A 20,742-nucleotide genomic window follows, 5' to 3' on the forward strand; every position below is an offset into this window, starting at 1 on the left:
AATATTCAATTTCAGTTTAGGGAGATGGTCATGATCTCGTACTTGAGGGCGAGCCCTACCATTGCCATTATTTACATGTGGACAACCTGGTGGTTGTGGTGCTGTTGGTTGCACGTAGTTCTAAATTTGATCAACCTCATCCTCGTAATCTCCCGCATAATCAACCTCCTCCGCATCAGCAGCAGGAGCCACAGAAGTATCAACAGCAGCACCAACAGTTTGGCTAGGCTCAAGAGGGACACGGGTCGCTCAGCGGAGGGCTGTTTCGCGATGTGGAGGTAGTCGTTGTTGTTGCAGAAGTGCGGCAGGTGCAGCCGGTGGTGGTTGTGGAAGACGCGCAAGCAGTTCATTAAATTCGTTAACGAGCTTTGTTTCAAACGTCTTCTCAAAGCCAGTTATCTTATCCATGGCCTCTTCAAAATTGTTCAGCACATCTTGCACCTGTTGATGTAGGGTAAAACCCTAGTGGCCCGATCTTTCACGAAAGGAGTGGATCCCGCGAAGAACGCGAAGAACACGAGGAGGAAAACAAGGGGAAAATCATGAGGGGAACACAAGAGAACACTCAAACCAACAAGAATGATCACACATGCGCTAGATCCTCGAATACAAAAGAGAAGATACAGGATCCACGGACAACTAAGGACGATACAAGGGTAGCCGGTCTTCTCCGTGAGGAGGTCTTGAATCCACGGGGGGATCTTCCCTTAGAAAGGGGGCTTGAATCCAAAGGGATCTTCTCCGAAGAGGCCGCAGTATCTCGCACGAAGGAGATCTGATATGGATGAGCGTAGCTCTATCTCTCAAATGAGCTAAACCAATGCTAACCCTAACTAGGAGGAGGTGGAGGAGTATATATAGTCTAGGTCCACAAAGGGGTAAGTGGGAGAGGGATACATGGGTCTCGGGCCAGATCTCTGTACGCAGACAGGTACCGGACGTCCGCTGGGGACCGGTCGTCCGGTGGCTCATGGGCTTCCGGACGTCCGGTAGTCGCCGGACTTCCGCTCACTTTGGCTCGGTTGAGGTGGCACCGGACGTCCGGTAGCTGGCGGTCGTCCAGTCGCTGGTCGTCCGGTGTTGTCGGTCTTCCGCTTAATGGGCTCGGATGTAGATGTGCCGGTCGTCCGATGGGGGCCGGATGTCCGCTCGCTGGGAGGGGCTGGTCGTCCGGTGTCGTACGGACGTCCGCTCGCTGGAGCTTCTTCGGCAGCTCTTCTTCTTGCGTCTTCGTTTCCACGCTTCCCTCGCGGACGATGTAGTTGTACACTTGCGCTCGCACTCCTCCTCATCGTCCGTAGCGTTCCGACAATACCTATGCATGCACACGAGTGGAGTGTCAAGTAGTATACCATCCTCGAAGGGGTCAAGTGAGCACGTGTAAAGGAGATGATTCACCTTTATGGATGTGAAGTAGATGTCGCACGTGTCACTTGCCAAACAGACTCTTGACATGGTGATGTCCATAGGATGCTCCGCATCATCTCCGCTGCCTTGGGAAAGATCCGACCTCGGATCGAAATCCAAATCACCATGGGAAAGAGATGGTGTCGCCATGTAGGAGTGGTCGATCACCAAGTTCTTGTCATCTTGAAGCTCGAAATGGGCACACTCCAATGTCGCACCGTCTAGTGATTCCTTCAAAATGAGCAAGGACAACAAACACTTGGAAAAACAAATGTGGTTAGCGTTAGTGCAAAACCAAGCATTCAAGAGGTTATTCACCAAACAAGTGATGTCATCATGCAAAGCATATGGTTTTACAAAGGATTGTGACATGGCATGTAAGCACATAAATTGAGCATAATCAAGGATATCATGGGGACAAGCATGTAAATGTGACGTATTGATGCAAATATGTTGGACAAGTGAAGAAGCATCTACCTCAAGTTCATAGCAAGCATTCGCAAATTGCTCAATGAAAGGTCTATGGTAGGCATAGGAATCATTCACAACACCAAATAAAATGAAGTGTCTAAACACATGTGTCAAGTGCAAGACAATCCAATCATAATGTGCATTGGGTGTAGTGAATATCGTGTGGCACTCAACACAATAGAAACAGCAATTGTTCATCATGTGTGAGGCAATCAAGTCAAGCATAGTAATCAAGTCACGCAAGCTAGTAGTGCGAAGATGCAACATACTAGAGGAAAGCATGGCAATCATGTCATGTGAGCAAATAATAGTCATAGGCAATGTACATGACATATCGCAAGCACAAACACAAAGCAAGATCATAGTATCATCATAGGCATGGGGCACAAAGCAAATATGGCAATAACAAGCAATGTCTCCACCAAGCTTGCAAATACACATACAAGTATGAGAATCAATCATCATGTGTAATGCAAAGCATGGGTCACGAATGCATGGCAAAAGCATAGTAATGAGCACATCATGCAAAGTGAACATGGCAAGATGGGCATAGAATATGTAGTGGACAATAACCCATAGCCAAGTGAGGGTAATGTAGAAGAAATGCGCGAAGACTTCGCTTGAAGAGAGTGGTGGGAAAGGCAATCCATGGGATCCCAAGTCATCATTGCTCTCTAGAGCTCATTTTGTCAACTCGTGGGATTGCGAGGTTGACAAGAATTCATGGGTACCTACACAAAAGAGACACAAACCAAAGAAATTCTGCGCGTGGTAAATGTACACATCATCCATCATGATGTGTATTTGCACGTGTGAGTTAGTACAAGATAAGCATCGCTCAAAGAAATTTGATGCATGGTATAAGAACATGTCATCCATCATGAAAGAATAGTTATTATGTATAACATGATGCGGATGCAAATTGAGCATACAAGTATAAGGCACAACCATAGCATTGTTATTCATGGGGAGCATATTGTGCACACAAGTATTGGGATCATGCAATGAATGGGATGAATCAAAATCTCCTAAAATGTATGAGGAAACTATGGGGTCTCCTCATGAGCAATATTGGAAACATCATATGGAGAAAATGGACAACATCCAAAACAATGCATATCCGAAGCTAGGTGGTCATGGCATGGCATATGAGATAAATGATGTAAAGGGAGCATATCAATATCATCACAAGAGAAACAAATGTCAATAACCATGGGCTTGTCATCTATGCCATAATTGCAAATTTGGTTAATTTGAATGGCATATGCATAGTCACTATGAAGAGATTGCAAATATGACATATGATTGATCTCATGCATAGCATATGACAAGTCAAGCGGATTGGCAAACATGATGTGACCGAGAGAATTAGCCCAAGAAATCCTATGTAACATGGCATCACAACTAAGAGACTCCACATGGCAATCATCATACTCATCATAAATGGGTAAATCAACGCATGGGGAAATCATACTAGCATGAAGCATGTCAATAGGGGGATCAACATCATGAAAGCAATCAATGTCAAGAATGTCCACTAGTGGGACTAGAGCATCACCGTCACCTATGTTACCGTTTTCACTCCACTCAAATGGTGTAGGTGAGGTGGGAAAGAACAAATGGTGGTCATCTTCATCTTGATGGAACCATGTGGGGGGTGCATCATATTCCACCATGGCCATCGTCTTGTCCAAAGGTAGGACGTAGTCATCGTGAATCGGCGCGTCATCATAGATGGGACGTAGCACCAAATGAGAAGACACAATAGAGGTAGAGGTCAAGTCGTTAGTGTTGAAAGTGGCCTCGCATGACCTATCAACTATCTCACTCTCTCTACGTGGTGGTTCACTCACTCCCTCCAAATAGGTGCACTCAAACTCACATATGGTGGAGTCACTCATCTCACTCAAGTGGTGGGGGTTGTGGCTCTCCTCACATGGGAATTGTGGCAACACATATATGGGCCTAGTGGTGAAGTCACTCTCACTCTCAATATGGTGGCACAAGTCACTCAAGTCATCATACGTCGCCATGGTCGAAGGGAAAATCCCATGCTCAACCATCTCGTTGTCGTCACCGTGTATGAAGGCCAAAGATGGCACATCATCACTCTCGCCTCCTAAGATAGAAACATCATCCTTGCTCGCCACCTTGTCACTCGCCTCCAAAGCTTGGTCCTTGAGGGTCTCCATAGTCGTACTCGTCGCCGCACCATCTTGAAAAAGAGTCATGGAGGACTCGGCATCATCAATGCCACAAAGAGGAATGTCGGTGAAGTCGACCTTGGGAGCATCGTCTTGGAGCTCGTCGGGCTTGGACATCGTGGTGGTACTAGCCTCATGCTCGTTCTCATGGAGCTTGGTCGTCGCGAAGTGAGCTTGGGGTGGAGAAACTTTGGCCTTCATGAGTTCTTGTTCCGCCTTGAGAGCACCAATGTAGTTGTCGTCGAGGGACTTGTAGTTCTCGAGGAAGATCGTCTTGGAGATGTCGTTGTGCAATCCCATCATGAAGTGGAACTTCATCGAAATTGGGTCGTCCACGCTGGCTCGTCGCAAGGCAATCTTCATCTCCTTGAATTACTCGTCGATGGACTTCGATCCTTGGATGGTGTTCTCCAATTGGTGTTGAAGTTGTTCCGTGTAGGTTGGAGGCACAAACTCTCGCCGCAAAGCTCTCTTCGTCTTGGGCCAACTCATGTCGTAGCTCTCCGAAGGTGTGTGAAGCCACCATGTGGACGCGTAGTCGTGGAAGTTCCTTGTGGCGCACTTCACTTGATCTTCGGGAGGGACTTGATGTAGCTTGAGGTAGTCGTCCATCAAACGCTCCCACTCGAGATACTCCTCGGGTTCTTGAGTCCCATAGAAAGGAATCGTGTGGTCGATGTCGAGGTCATAGTAGCTCGTGGAAGTCGTGAACTTGAGCTTGGGGAGTTTCTCTTGAGCGTAGTCTTGAGGTGCTTGTTGGCGAAGATGCCATATATCCAAAGGCGAAGATGCCTTGAAGTCGCTTGGCAAAGATGCCAAAGTGGTTGGTGTAGCCGTAGCTCTGTCTTGGTGGTGCTTGTCTCGCGGTCTTCTCTTGCGGCCATGAAGTTTGGACTTGGCGTGAAGTAGGGCTTGTTGCGACTTGTAGGTAGGCGCATCTCGAGCATCTTCATGATGATGTTGTCGTTGTCGTGCTTGAGATTGATGTAGATGTCGTTCGTCGTCGTCGTGCACATGTTGCTTGGAGGTGACTTGCCCTTCATGACGAGGTGGATCACAAACGTGATGGTGGTCGCCATGGAGATGGACGAGGACGACTTGCGCTTGCATCATTTTTGCTCTCCGACGACTTGTGACTTGAACGTCGCCGCCTTGAGGATGATGAAGGGGAAGAATGGTTGATCAACAAGGTCCGAATCTCCTCCATCCTTGCATCTTGCTCCTCCTTTTGTGCGGAAAGCTTGTTGTTGATGTAGTTGTACACGCCGTCGTTGTTGTGGAAGACTGGAGATGAAATGCCTTGCCTATCCATCACAAGATTGGAGCCAATATGAGTGGAGAAAGAGAAGAACGAATACCAAATGTACCTTGACAGAAGTTCAAAGTGGATCAATGATCACTCCAATGTGGACAAGGAAATAGCACAATTGGTACCAATTCTTGTCGGTTTCTCACACCTACATAAGTAAGGCTTATGGTGGAGCTCGTTGAGGATAGTGGCACAAAAATTTAATGCAAAATGTTAGCAAGAGTCAATAATGTTGAAAGAGATTCACAAATTCGCAAGTGAAACAAGTAGACCAATAACAATATGTGCTACACGGAAACACACACACGGATAGATAAATGGGGTCGTGCAACCAAGGATGAGCACAAAATGTGGAATCCACGGAAAACGCTCGTGTTGCACAACTCAAGAGAGACGCTAGCACGATTGCACAATAGGCGGATACGACACTTGTGCACAACCTATAAGATGCAAAATGGATAACTTTCTATCCCAAGTATGCTATGTATGTATGGTTCCCGGTGTTTCTCACAAGGTGATCCAAGATGATCTTATATGCAATGTGGTATGATGCTATGGATATTGCTTACAAGCTTCTTTGCTCTTTCTCTTTTGCTTAAAAGCTTATTCTTATATATATATCCACTTTGTGAAATGCACAAACCAAGATAGTAATTGTGTATATGCGGGAACAAACTTGAGGCACACGAGATGATATGATACCAATATGATATGGTATGTATGCAATGTATGGTGTAGATCACTAATGTGCACAAGTAACGTCGCCGGCAATACTCAAATGGCTAGTCTCGATAGGCATGTAACGCAAAATGGGCTAGGGGTTAACAATGCAATTGCAAGGGGAATGTACAATGGAGGGGTACCACGATACCAAGATGATATGGAGGTTACCGTCCTTGGCGATGATGAGTAGCGGTGTTCTTGATGTAGATACCAAGATGATGGAGACTCGTCCCTAAGTAGCCGAAACACCTTAGGAAACGGAAAAACCACAACTCAAAATCTCAAGGACAAAAGTCAAATGGTGGTAGCGGGAAGTGGTGGTGTTGCACTAGGCAATGCGGAAGTGGAGGTTATGGTGGTGGACTATACACGGTGTCGGAGTTGAAAGAACGGTCCCTAAGTGACCGAAACACCTTAGGAGACACAACTCGCAACACAAACAAAATGGGTTAAGTCGGGGTGGCGGGAGTGTGAGGCGGGCAAAACTATGCGGAAGTTATGGTGGTGTTGGTGGTTGATGAAGAAGCAACCGTCCCTAAGTAGCCTAGACACCTTAGGAGACTCAAATCACTCCTCAAGCAACCACTAATATGATGGGGAACAAAATTGGTTAGGTTGCGGAAGTCGGTAGTGGTGTAGCGGATGATGTGGTAGAAGTCCTAGGCAAAGATGCCAAAATTGTCAAAATTTAATTTAGTCAAAAGATGTTGGTGGTATTTTTGTGGGAAGGATGATGACAAGAGCTTTTCAACGAGCTAAAGAACGTCAAAATCGGACTCCGGATGAATTAGTTATGGCCGAAACAAAAATCAGCTGAAGTTGATATCTATAGGTAGCGGACGTCCGGAAAAAACGGTCGTCCGGTCACCGGACGTCCGGTCGGGTCAGGAATCCACTGATTCTGCTCGGGTTAGGGGGTTCCGGTCGTCCGGTAAGGTCGGACGTCCGGTGGTTCCTGCGGCTCCGGACGTCCAGTAAGGTGACGGTCGTCCGGTGTATCGGGGTCAACTCTAGATCCAAGATTCGGGACGCGATTTTGGTTGGAATTTGGGGAGTTTGGGGTCAAAATTGATGAGATTTCGTGGATGAAAGATGGGGAAACTTGGGAAAATGCTAGATCCACTCGAAACCAAGCAAATCCATGGATCAAAATCAACAAAACATCATCAAACCAACAAATCACAAAAAAAATGGTGCTATTTTCGGTGGGGATTTTCGAATTTAGGACGAAATCAAGCAAAAGAAGGCTAGAAAACGGTGGGGGAGGCTCCGAAATCGTGATCAACGTGGCTCATGATACCAAGATGATGTAGGGTAGAACCCTAGTGGCCCGATCTTTCACGAAAGGAGCGGATCCCGCGAAGAACGCGAAGAACACGAGGAGGAAAACGAGGGGAAAATCACGAGGGGAACACAAGAGAACATTCAAACCAACAAGAATGATCACACATGCGCTAGATCCTCGAATACAAAAGAGAAGATACACGATCCACGGACAACTAAGGACGATACAAGGGTAGCCGGTCTTCTCCATGAGGAGGTCTTGAATCCACGGGGGGATCTTCCCTTAGAAAGGGGGCTTGAATCTAAAGGGATCTTCTCCGAAGAGGCCGCAGTCTCTCGCACGAAGGAGATCTGATATGGATGAGTGTAGCTCTATCTCTCAAATGAGCTAAACCAACGCTAACCCTAACTAGGAGGAGGTGAAGGAGTATATATAGTCTAGGTCCACTAAGGGGTAAGTGGGAGAGGGATACATGGGCCTCGGGCGCGATCTCTGTACGCAGACAGGTACCGGACGTCCGCTGGGGACCGGTCGTCCGGTGGCTCGTGGGCTTCCGGACGTCCGGTAGTCGCCGGACTTCCGCTCACTTTGGCTCGGTTGAGGTGGCACCGGACGTCCGGTAGCTGGCGGTCGTCCGGTCGCCGGTCGTCCGGTGTCGTCGGTCTTCCGCTGAATGGGCTCGGATGTAGATGTCCTGGTCGTCCGGTGGGGGCCGGACGTCCGCTCGCTGGGAGGGCCCGGTCGTCCGGTGTCGTACGGACGTCCGCTCGCTGGAGCTTCTTCGGCAGCTCTTCTTCTTGCGTCTTCGTTTCCACGCTTCCCTCGCGGACGGTGTAGTTGTACACTTGCGCTCGCACTCCTCCTCATCGTCCGTAGCGTTCCGACAATACCTATGCATGCACATGAGTGGAGTGTCAAGTAATATACCATCCTCGAAGGGATCAAGTGAGAACGTGTAAAGGAGATGATTCACCTTTGTGGATGTGAAGTAGATGTCGCACGTGTCACTTGCCAAACGGACTCTTGACATGGTGATGTCCATAGGATGCTCCGCATCACCTGTTCAGTCATCATTTGCTGAAATTTATCGTGCAACTCCTTATTCATCATGTTCTCCTAGTCAGTCCCATCGACTTGTGATCCTGCCATGGTTAGCAGAAATAGAAACACACAAGAATATGATCCTACAGACTACTAGAAAATAGTGGTGGTGGGTGTCACAAATCCATCAACCGGATCTCAAATTCTTACCAGTTCTTACCCAGCAGCAGGTGGTGACCGGCAATCATTGTAGTCAAAACTCTCAAAGATTGGACAGAGCGATTGCCAGGTGGTGTCAAACGCATGATGTAGATGTATGTGGAGCTGGGAAGGCATATGATATGGTAGCAAAAATGTCAGCAATAATCAATTAAGTGATACAAAGTTGAATAAACGCTCAACAATGGTACTGTGCTAGTCCTAGGCTAGATCGTTCTAGAGACGTGAGCCTAGAACACTAACAAAATCACGGCGCTGCACATAAACAAGGGAAAAGCACACTCTAGAATTATTTTTTCGCTGTCTTTTTTGCGCTCTTTCTTTACGCTCCTTTTTGTTTTTTGTGAAAAGTCACTATAATGGCGAGTGTCTCAAAACTCTTCCCAGGTCAAAATGACAAGATGGGCACAAAATTTTTTTGACAATTTTTTTCGGAAATCAGGGCAGCGACGACGAAAAAGTGCGACAAAAAAACACTATGATGGCGAGTGTCTCAAAAGACTCAGAAAATCCTAAAAATAGGATAGGGAAAAAATATTTTCGGTCGCCGAAATTTTGGCCTAAAAACTGCCCGGGGGTCTCCAGACTCGTTTTTCTCGAAACCTACTCAGGCAACGAAACACGAATCGGAAATTAGATGGATCTTGAAAACAAACCTAGTATGAAAAGAACTCAGATTGTTGGTGGATATATGATGGTAAGATATGGCAGCGGTGGTGGTATATGGATACAGATTGCGGTGGTATATGGATACAGATTGGTGATGGTATATGGAGACTGATCACTGGCGGAGAAGCGGTGTTGGTAGATGGCAGGGGCGATGATGATGGTGCGGCGGTGGCATGACAACTTATGACTAGAACTCGAAACTCTACAAGACTAGACTCTAAGACTAGCGACTAGACATGACGATGCAACCACAAATTCAACAAAGCAAAATACTGATAAGACTATGCAAAGGCTCAGACTGGTTCGGATACGATGAACTAACCCTAATTTTTTGGCTTTTTCGTGGACTGTAGGTATGAAGAACATACTCGATCTAAACTACGAAAAACTGTAAAATCTCACCGAGCAACCTGGAAATTCGATACCACTTGATAGAGGCAAAGGTGTCCCGTCTTTCCATGAGATGGTGGTTATCGTTTTGGAGGAAGTTGACTTTGACGATCTGACTACGAGCGTGCGAGGACGTCGCACCTTAGCAATCTCTAAACCAACTCCGACAGGTTATTGACTACGCCAGAGCATGATCAACCTGACCACGAAGGTCTGTTTCCTACAGGCAAACGAAGAACAAGCAAGAAACTAAGATTGGAATCTGGATATTGCGACTATAAGAGGAAAGCTTTATTGATCAAGGTGGTGTTCTGTGACGCCTTTGTCTGGTCGTTGAACACAAACGAAGTACGTGAAGTTGCAGCTATGGCGAATTCTAATCTAAACAAAACCCAAAGTCCAAACGATGCCCTAAGGGCTGTATATATGGAGGAGAGAGGGGGAAGTTCATGGCCCTTGGAGGAGGGGTCCGAAACCAACCCTAACTCTTGTTTCCCCACACATACGGACTCTAAAAACAGCCTATAATCAAGTATTTCGAAATTACATGTGCTTGGCCCAAAAATAAGGTGACTCAGCACCTAGAATAGCCTCTGGATGAAATTGAAGAAGTGGAATCTTGTATATTTCGTCCAAGGCTTCATATACTCATTATGGTGGCTTCAAAGTCCTGTAATCATCACTTGTAACTCCGTTCTTGTTCCCCTTGCGCATGCCATCATCGCCATGCTTGAACTTTCTCCAAGGTTCATCTGTCTTGTCCAAGCTAGGCCCTTAATTTGTAAGCAAAACAAACGTATCAAATTTAGGTAGCATCATATTCTCATGAACATTAGAATCGTTACCAAGAAACGAAAGTACCTGGTAATTCAATTGGCGTGCGCGAGCTCTAGTAATTGGTCCAGTATGTATAGCAGCAGGGGCTTTGGGTGTAACAACGGTATTGATGTCCTCATCACAGATCAATGTCGTGGAGCCAGCGCAAGAGGCCTAGAAGCTGCTCAAATGGTCCAGCACGCCAATCATCTTTGATGAGGAGGATCATCCTGGCCGCACCAGTGCAGTAGGATGCTTGCCATTGTTGGTCTCCCCGACAATTCGCAGCCTCAAGGTCACTAAGATGTTAGTGGATGGCGTGGCTGGGCTGAATCTGATTTCCCCAGCAGTCATCAACAAGCTTTAGATATGAGAAGAAGAGCTAGAGGTTACCGGCACGTTTCAAGGAGTTAAACCTGGCAGGAGCCATCCCAAAGGGAAGATTACGTTGCTGGTGATGTTTGGGTGAGAACTGAACTACCGGACAGAGAAAGTTGTGTTTGATGTGGTTGATCTCCCCCTACCGTATAATGGGATTGTTGGACGTCCGGCCCTGGCCAAGTTTATGGTAGCATCCCACTATGCTTATAACACACTGAAGATGCCTGGGCCACTGGGAGTCATCACTATCCTATTAGATGAGAAGGATGCAATTATCTGTGTGGACAAGATGTACCGGGATGCATTCGCAGTAGAGGCTATGGCAGCAACAGCTCCTGCCAAGCATAGCAAAGGAAAGAAAAGGGATTGTTGGACCTCCGGCCATGAGTCTGGGAAGCATGCCCACTCCGAGTACATGGCACCCATTGACGACGTGCGGGAGTGTTCCAATAGCAAGAGATCCAAGGTTGTTGCACCCCAAGTGAAGAAGGTCCCGGCAGGGCTGGCTAGCGTTGACGGTACTTTCACCATCAACGCTACCCTTGATGACAGATAGGAAAGCGCGCTCGTTGCCTTCCTGTGGGCAAATATCGATATGTTTGCCTGGCAACCATCTGATATTCCCGGTGTTCCCAGGGAGGTAATCGAGCACCACCTTGTTGTCTGCCCACACGCCCAGCCTGTCAAGCAGAAAATCCGGAAGTAGGCCTTGGAAAGGAAGCAGTTCATTGCCGTGGAGATCAAGAAACTGGAGGCAGCTGGTTTGGTCAGAGGATTACTGCATCCTACATGGTTAGCAAACCCAGTGGTAGTCCGGAAGGCAAATGGTAAATGGAGGCTTTGCATTGATTTCATAGATCTCAACAATTCTTGCCCGAAGGACCCATTTCCCTTGCCACGCATCGACCAGATTGTGGATTCCACTTCAGGGTGTGATTTTCTCTCCTTTCTAGATGTGTATTCCGGATATCACCAGATATTTATGTCCGAAGAAGAAGAAGAGAAGACATCGTTCATCACTCCATGTGGTACGTACTGCTTTGTCCGCATGCCACTCGGACTAAAGAGTGCCGGATCCGCTTTTGCAAGTGCATGTTAGATTGGTTTTGGGCCACATTTACACAGAAACATAGAAGCCTATATGGATGATATCATGGTCAAAACCAATGATAAGACCACTCTTATCCAGGATTTGGAGGAAACATTTGCTAATCTGCGCAAGATCAATTTGAAGCTTAATCCAGGGAAGTGTCTGTTTGGTGTCCCCTTTGGTAAGATGCTTGGTTTCTTCGTGTCCCATCAGGGGATCGAAGATAACCTCGACAAGAAAAAAGCTATCGAGCAGATTCAAGCACCAAGGGCAGTTAAGGATGTAAGGCGCTTGACGGGATGTGTTGCCGCGCTAAGCAGATTCATTTCCAAGTCTGCCGAGCGTGCCTTGCCGTTCTTTAAACTCTAAAGAAGGCAGGGCCTATGAAGTGGACCCCGGAAGCAGATGCATCTCTGAAGGAGTTGAAGGCCTACCTATCGTCTGTGCCTACCTTCGTTGTACCTAAACCCCAAGAGCCATTGTTGCTATACTTGGCGGCAACCAACCAAGTGGTTAGTGCGGCCTTGGTAGCACAACGAGAAGTGGATGAGGAAGAAATTGGATAGATAATGACAGAGTCAGAAAACGATCAAGACAGTAGTGAGCATGGCAATGAGAGCAACCCCAAGGACGCGACAAGGAAGAAAGTGGTGTAGCGCCCAGTGTACTTCTTAACTCCTTGTTACAAGGGGCTAGATCGAGGTACTCTGGCATGCAAAAGTTGATCTTTGGTCTCGTTAAGGCCTCGAGGAAACTGCATCACTACTTCCAAGCCCATGAGATCGTGGTTGTCACTCGTTTTCCGTTGCAAAGGATACTTCGAAACCCTGAGGCTACCAGCAGAATAGTGGAGTGGGCTTTGGAGTTATACAACTTTGGTTTGAAGTTTGAGAGCACGTCAACTATTCAGAGCAGGGCACCGGCAGAGTTTATTGCTGAATGGACGCCAACCCCTGATGAAGAAGTGACGAAGACAGCTATCCCCGGCAAGGAATCGCCCCAAGAATGGATTGTGTATTTTGATGGTGCTTTTTCCCTACAAGGTGCAGGGGCTGCTGTGCTTCTTGTTGCCCCCTCCGGGGAGCACTTGAAGTACGTCGTCCAAATGCACTTTACCCGAGAAGAAGCCACCAACAATACAGCTGAGTATGAAGGGCTCCTTGCCAAGCTCAGAATTGCAGCGGAATTGGGAATCAAGAAGCTGATCATACGAGGAGATTCGCAGCTTGTGGTGAGACAACTCAACAAGGATTTTGATGGAAGTATACGTCAAGGAAGTGAGGAGATTGGAGGAGCACTTTGATGGGTTGCAAACAGAGCACGTACCCTGTGCGGAAAACAACATAGCTGATCACCTATCAAAGTGTGCTGCACAGAAGCTTCTTGTGGAACCAGGAACTTTTGTTCTTGGTATCTCTCAGCCCTCCGTATCACTAGCCACAATGGCCTGGAAAAGGAGAAAGTTGGACTACAGTAAGCCTCCCCCGGTCGAGCCGTCCGCTCCCGGCAGGGACCCTGCCGGAAACAACTCCTCACAGCCTGCCAGACCACCCCCTCTAGCCGGGCCTATGGACCCCGTGAACGAGGTTGGTGCTCCCGCAGTAGAGGACGTGCCGCTAGTCCTCGTTGCCGAGCCCCAGGCTCCAACTTGGGCAAGGCACATCGTCCAAACCAGAGAACTTCCCGGCGACCAAGATGAAGCTAAGAAAGTATCCTAGAGGGCCAGTATGTATCAGTTTGTCGATGAGACTATACAGAAGGAGGTCCAACGGCGTGAAATTGAAGTGTGTCTGTCGGGAAGATGGAAAGGAAATGCTGGCTGAGATTCATAGAGGAATCTGCGGCTCACACATTGGATCAAGGGCATTAGTTGGGAAAGCATTCTGGCAAGGATTCTATTGTCCCACTACCCTCCAAGATGCGGTCGAGCTCGTCACGACATGTGAAGCCTGCCAGTTCCATTCCAAGAGAACACACCTGCCTGCCCAAGCCCTTCAGACAATCCCTTTATCATGGACATTTTCGGTCTGGGGGCTCGATATCCTCGGCCCCTTCCCCCGAGCAATCGGGGGCTTTGAATTCTTGTTCGTCGCCATCGACAAGTTTACAAAGTGGCGGGAAGTGACTGTCGTGAGGAAGGTGACTTCTCAGTCAGCTATCAAGTTCTTGAAAGAATTGGTGTCTCGTTTTGGAGTTCTGGCAAGGATAATCACCGACAAAGGCACCCAATTCACGAGCCACGCCTTCATGGAATATGTTCGTACGCTCAGATGCAAGATCTCATTCGCCTCTGTGGCATACCCTCAGAGCAATGGACAAGCTGAGAGGGCGAACACTGAAGTGCTACGTGGACTCAAGACAAGAACTTTCGATACGCTGTAGAAGCACGACAGGCGGTGGATCGAGGAGCTGCCGGTAGTCCTCTGGTCCCTCAGAACGACACCTAACCGAGCTACCGGGCAGACTCCCTTCTCCCTGGTCTACAGGGCATAAGCAGTTACCCCCACGGAACTCATTTACTGGTCCCCTCAAGTGCTTGCCTACGATGAAGTGGCGTAAGATCAGCACCGGCATGACAACGCTGTGCTACTCAAGGAGAACTGTCTCCGGGCTGCTATGCATGCTCCATGCTACCAGCAAGCCCTGTGTCTCTATCACAGCGGCAGGGTTCATTCCTGGTGTTTTGAGGAAGGTGACCTTGTCCTTAGGCGCGTTCAGTACGCTAAGGGTACAAACAAGCTATCATGGAAGTGGGAAGGCCCTTACCGGGTGGTATGAGTCACCAGACCCGGCGCAGTCCATCTGGAGACTGGAGATGGCACTCAGTTGTAAAACTCATGGAATATCGAACATCTCCACAAGTACTACCTATAAGGCGCGAGGCTTCCGGGCACTGCCTGACAGCCACCCTTTTGTATAGGCCTTGCCTCAGCTGCATGTAACCCCTTGACGAAGCCGGGGCGATGACCCCATGCAAGAGAAAATAAAGAAGCGTTGTAAGGGGGCCCCAACTAAGATTGCATGCATGCATGAGCACACCAAGATCACTGCATAAGCATTTCATGAGTATTTTCATATGCATATAGATAGGATTGCATCATGCATTCATTCTCATCTACATGAAGTTGCCGGTTCCTGCCGTGAACTTGGCTTCGACAAGAGACGAGAAGATTGCACGACAAAGTGATCCCCGGCAAGACAAACAGATAAGTTTTACCTCTTGTCCATTAGTGTTCTGTAAAGCTATAACTTTGCATGGGAAAACCTCACCTCTCTTTTGGATCTTAGGTGTTCCCATCCATGACTCGAACGCTGCTTTGGTCAGGATGGTTGCAGTGGCCTTTAGTAAAAAGGAGTTGGCGGGGTGTTGGCCCCTCTGTCTGTTCCCCAGCAGACGTAGCTCTCCGGCAGACAAAGAGGGTGCCGACAGGATATCCTGCCTGGGAAAACTCGTTTATTTTCATTAAAGAGGCGCTCCACCTCTGCATTGACATACACATGCACGGGTTCCCAGCAAGGTTCATCTTTTTCATTCATATGCTAATACAAGTACAAGCATTACAGAACGCAAAGATGGACTGGAGAGATTACATTATTTGAATTAAAATTTGGTGATTGCTGGCTAGTTTAATGTTGAAAAAAGATAAGTGCCCTGTGATCGTCTCTTTTCATTTTCCCTCCTTCAGGCACTGCGGCGGAAGGAGGAAAAGACAAGAGAAGGAGCACCCAAGTAGGAGCCCACCCCGGTCTCGTTAGGGCCCGTCGGGCACGGCCTGACAACACTGAGAGTGGCGAGGCTGTGAAGGGGGAGTGCGGGTGACGGGGAGGCACCTTCTGGTCACCACCTCCAGAGCCAGCAAGAAGCCCCAGCTGGAGCGCCGGTGGAGTCATCCACTAGAGCTTAGCCGGAAGACTGCTGGAGGCAAGGAGAAGGCACCAAGAGAACATCCCTCCCCGGCTATCACCCGAAGAGGCTGGTGATGACTGTGCCTGGGAGGGAGGGGAGGAGCGGAAAGACGATGCGGCAGGTCCATGGTCGGAGGCGATGGCATCCACGCCATCGTACTATGAACTGACTCCCTATCACCTGCCTTCTCCGTCTTCCCTCGCTTCCTCCTCACGACCGCTACTTCCGAGAAGCGCCAAGACTCCAGTCCGGCGCCTCCAGCAGAGAAACAGCAGGCAGCCGGAGAGGCCAGGGGGCTTGAGGCGCGCCGCTCCCTACCTTGGCGGGCAGGAAGGCGCGCCTCTCGTCGATGTCCGCCCCAAGACATTCGGGAGGGGTGAGGGAGTCCTGGATTAGGGGGTGTCCGGACAGCCAGATTATAACCTTTGTCCGGACTGTTGGACTAGGAAGATACAAGATTGAAGACTTCGTCCTGTGTCCGGATGGGACTTTCCTTGGCGTGGAAGTCAAGCTTGGCAATATGGATATGTAGATCTCCTCCCATTGTAACCGAATCTGTGTAACCCTATCCCCCTCCGGTGTCTATATAAACCGGAGGGTTTAGTCCGTAGGACAACAACAATCATACCATAGGCTAGCTTCTAGGGTTTAGCCTCTCTGATCTCGTGGTAGATCTACTCTTGTACTACCCATATCATCAATATTAATCAAGCAGGAGTAGGGTTTTACCTCCATCGAGAGGGCCCGAACCTGGGTAAAAAACATCGTGTCCCTTGTCTCCTGTTACCATCCGCCTAGACGCACAGTTCGGGACCCCCTACCCAAGATCCGCCGGTTTTGACACCGACATTGGTGCTCTCATTGAGAGTTCCTCTGTGTCGTCATCATCAAGCTTGATGCCTCCTTCGATCATCGTTAGCGATGCAGTCCAGGGTGAGACTTTTCTCCCCGGACAAATTTTTGTATTCGGCGGCTTTGCACTGTGGGCCAATTCGCTTGGGCATTTGGAGCAGATTGAAAGCTACGCCCCTAGCCAACGGGTCAGGTTTCGAATCTTAAACTACACGGCCGATATCCGCGGAGACTTGATCTTGGACAGATTCGAGCCCCTGCCGAGTGCGCCGCACTGTCACGATGGGCATGATTTAGCTCTGCCGCCGAATAGTGTCCTGGAGGCCGCACCCGCATCCGCTCCGACCTTTAATTCGGAGCCAGCTGCGCCGACCGAGGGCGGGTGGTTAGACCCCGCCACGGAGGCAGCAGCCTCAACGGAGATCAAACCGAACACCAACCTTATCCTTCGCGAGGCCCGTGACTCCACATTGCCAGACTCTCCTCTAAACTCTAAACCATCCGCGCCCCTGCCAATCGAATCCGATTGGGTGCCGATCATACTGCCGCGGATATCTTTCAGCACTCGCCCTTCGGTGACATACTGAATTCACTAAGGTCTCTCTCTTTGTCAGGAGAGTCCTGGCCGGATTATGACCGGCAGGATTGGGATGCGGACGACGAAGAAATTCGATGCCCACCCACCACCCACTTCATAGCCACTGTCGATGACTTGACAGACATGCTCGACTTCGACTCCGAAGACATCGACGGTATGGATGACGATGCAGGAGCCTATAGGGCACTGGAAAGCCACCTCATCATATGATATATATATATATATGGTGGACACACCCAAAGAGGGCAATGGCGACGGAACAGTGGGGGATCACCCCCCAAGAAGCAACCTAAGCACCGGCGTAAGCGGCACCGCTCTAAGTCCGGCCAAAGCAAAAACGGTTATACCGGCACAGGAGATAATAACACCCCGGACAGTGCCGAAGACAACTCCCTCCAGCAAGATTCAGCGCAGGAGGATGGAGAAGCCAGCCCCCCTGAGAGAGCGGCAGATAGAGAGGTAGAGGATGGTAATTACATGCCTCCCTCCGAAGACGAGGCAAGCCTCAACGACGACGAATTTGTCGTGCCTGAGGATCCCGTCGAGCAAGAGCGCTTCCAGCGCAGGCTCATGGCTACGGCAAGTAGCCTTAAGAAAAAGCAGCAGCAACTTAGAGCTGATCAAGACTTGCTAGCCGATAGATGGACTGAAGTCCTTGCGGCCGAGGAATACGAACTCGAACGCCCCTCCAAGAGCTACCCAAAACACAGGTTGCTACCCCGATTAGAGCAGGAAGCATCTAAACCCACATCCCCAGCGGCTGATCGGCCACCTTGTGGCCGCGACAGAGAGGCCTCTTAGCCCATAGTTCAAGCCGCACCCCGGCGTCACTCAAAAAACACCAAGGCATGGGGAAATGAGTTACACCTGCAAGATATATTGGAGGACAAAGCAAGGGAAACAAGATTGATCTACGAATCGCGTGGGCGCCCCACGACACGAGACGATAACCGTCACGCCGGATACAGTAAAAGTAAATCCGGCCGGGCCGAACACAATAGACAAAACTCATTCGAGTTGCGTCGTGATATAGCCCAGTACAGAGGCGCCGCACACCCGCTATGCTTCACAGATGAAGTAATGGATCATCAAATCCCAGAGGGTTTCAAACCCGTCAATATTGAATCATACGATGGCACGACAGATCCTGCGGTATGGATTGAGGACTATCTCCTTCATATCCACATGGCCCGTGGCGACGATCTACACGCCATCAAATACCTCCCACTCAAGCTTAAAGGACCACCTCAACACTGGCTCAACAGGTTGCCAGCAAAATCCATTGGGTGTTGGGAAGACCTGGACACCGCATTCCTTGACAACTTCTAGGCACCTATGTGCGACCACCAGACGCCGATGACGTGAGCCACATAATTCAGCAGCCAGAGGAATCGGCCAGACAATTCTAGACACGGTTCCTAATCAAGAAAAATCAAATCGTCGACTGTCCGGATGCAGAGGCCCTAGCGGCTTTCAAGCATAACATCCGCGACGAGTGGCTTGCCTAGCACCTTGGACAGGAAAAGCCGAAATCCATGGCAGCCCTCACGACACTCATGACCCGCTTTTGCGCGGGAGAAGACAGCTGGCTGGGTCGCAGCAATAACATGTCAAAGAGCCCTGGTAATTCGGATACCAAGGACAGCAATGGCAGGTCACGTCGTAACAAGCACAAGCGCCGCAATAACAGCGACAATACGGAGGACACGGCAGTTGATGCCGGATCCAGAGGCTCTAAGCCTGGTCAGCGGAAAAAGCCATTCAAAAGAAGCACTCCGGGCCCGTCCAGTTTGGACCGTATACTCGATCGCTCGTGTCAGATACATGGCACCCCTGACAAGCCAGCCAACCACACCAACAGGGATTGTTGGGTGTTCAAGCAGGCCGGCAAATTAAATGCCGAAAACAAAGACAAGGGGCTATAGAGCAACAACGAGGAGGAGCCTCGGCCGCCGAACAACAGAGGACAGAAGGGTTTCCCCCCACAAGTGCGGACGGTGAACATGATATACGCAACCCACATCACCAAGAGGGAGCGGAAGCGTGCGTTAAAGGACGTATATGCGTTGGAGCCAGTCGCCCCAAAGTTCAACCCATGGTCCTCCTGCCCGATCACTTTCGATTGCAGGGACCACCCCACTAGTATCCGCCATGGCGGATTTGCCGCATTGGTTCTAGACCCAATCATTGACGGATTTCACCTCACTCGAATCCTTATGGACGGCGGTAGCAGCCTCAACATGCTTTATCAGGACAAAGTGTGCAAAATGGGCATAGATCCCTCAAGGATTAAACCCACAAAAACAACCTTTAAGGCCATCATACCAGGTGTAGAGGCCCATTGCACAGGCTCAGTCACACTTGAAGTGGTCTTCGGATCCCCGGATAATTTCCGGAGCGAGGAGTTAATCTTCGATATAGTCCCGTTCCACAGTGGCTACCATGCACTGCTCGGGCGAACCACGTTTGCAAAGTTCAATGCGGTGCCGCACTACGCATACCTCAAGTTCAAGATGCCAGGACCTCGGGGAGTCATTACAGTCAATGGAAATACCGAGTGCTCTCTCTGAACGGAGGAGCACACGGCGGCCCTCGCAGCGGAAGTCCAAAGCAGCCTCTCAAGGCAATTCTCCAGTCCAGCGATAAAACGTCCGGACACCTTCAAACGCGCCCGGAGTAACCTACAACAAGACCGCCTGGCACGTTCCGAGTGAGCGTTGCAATACGGCCCCAACCCCAGCCCTCGCGAAATGGCGAAATCCGTGCTACGCATACATAATTACGCTCTATAAATACCATGGGCATAGGGGGAGGGGCACGACCACGGCACGCCCCAAAAACGCGGCTCAACAACACTAGGGGCTGCCAATTTTACCATTTTTTCTTACTTTCAGGACTTTACTCTTCGGAAGACCTGTACGGCAGTACAATTGCCGCACACACGATACAACAACCATGGAGGCAAAAAGCTACGTCACACTGTGGAAATCCTAGGTGGTCTCTATAACGAGAAAAATACCTGTCTTAAATACTATCCCACAGCTCGCCCCTGGAGGGGACATGTCAAATAGTCCCACCTCTTGCTTATCACACTATTTGTATCGTTCTGCTTTAATGCACCTTTTTCGAATAAACAATGCTTAGCTTCAGTCTATTATTGCATTCTCCATTCATTCCTTTTTATGTATATATGTTCAGTCATGACATTTAGCACCCGTACACTTTGGTACGGCTAATACGCCAGGGGCTCAAGCACCCCATAACATGGCGTGAGAAGTCCGAACACTTTCACAAGTGCGGCACTCCGAACTTATAGCATTATATGCATCAGCTCTGAATCATGTCTTTGGTCAATAGATGGGTTTGCCCGGCTCCCATGT

The sequence above is a fragment of the Triticum urartu genome, chromosome 4, assembly GCF_003073215.2.
Source record: "Triticum urartu cultivar G1812 chromosome 4, Tu2.1, whole genome shotgun sequence".
NCBI classification, from domain to species: domain Eukaryota; kingdom Viridiplantae; phylum Streptophyta; class Magnoliopsida; order Poales; family Poaceae; genus Triticum; species Triticum urartu.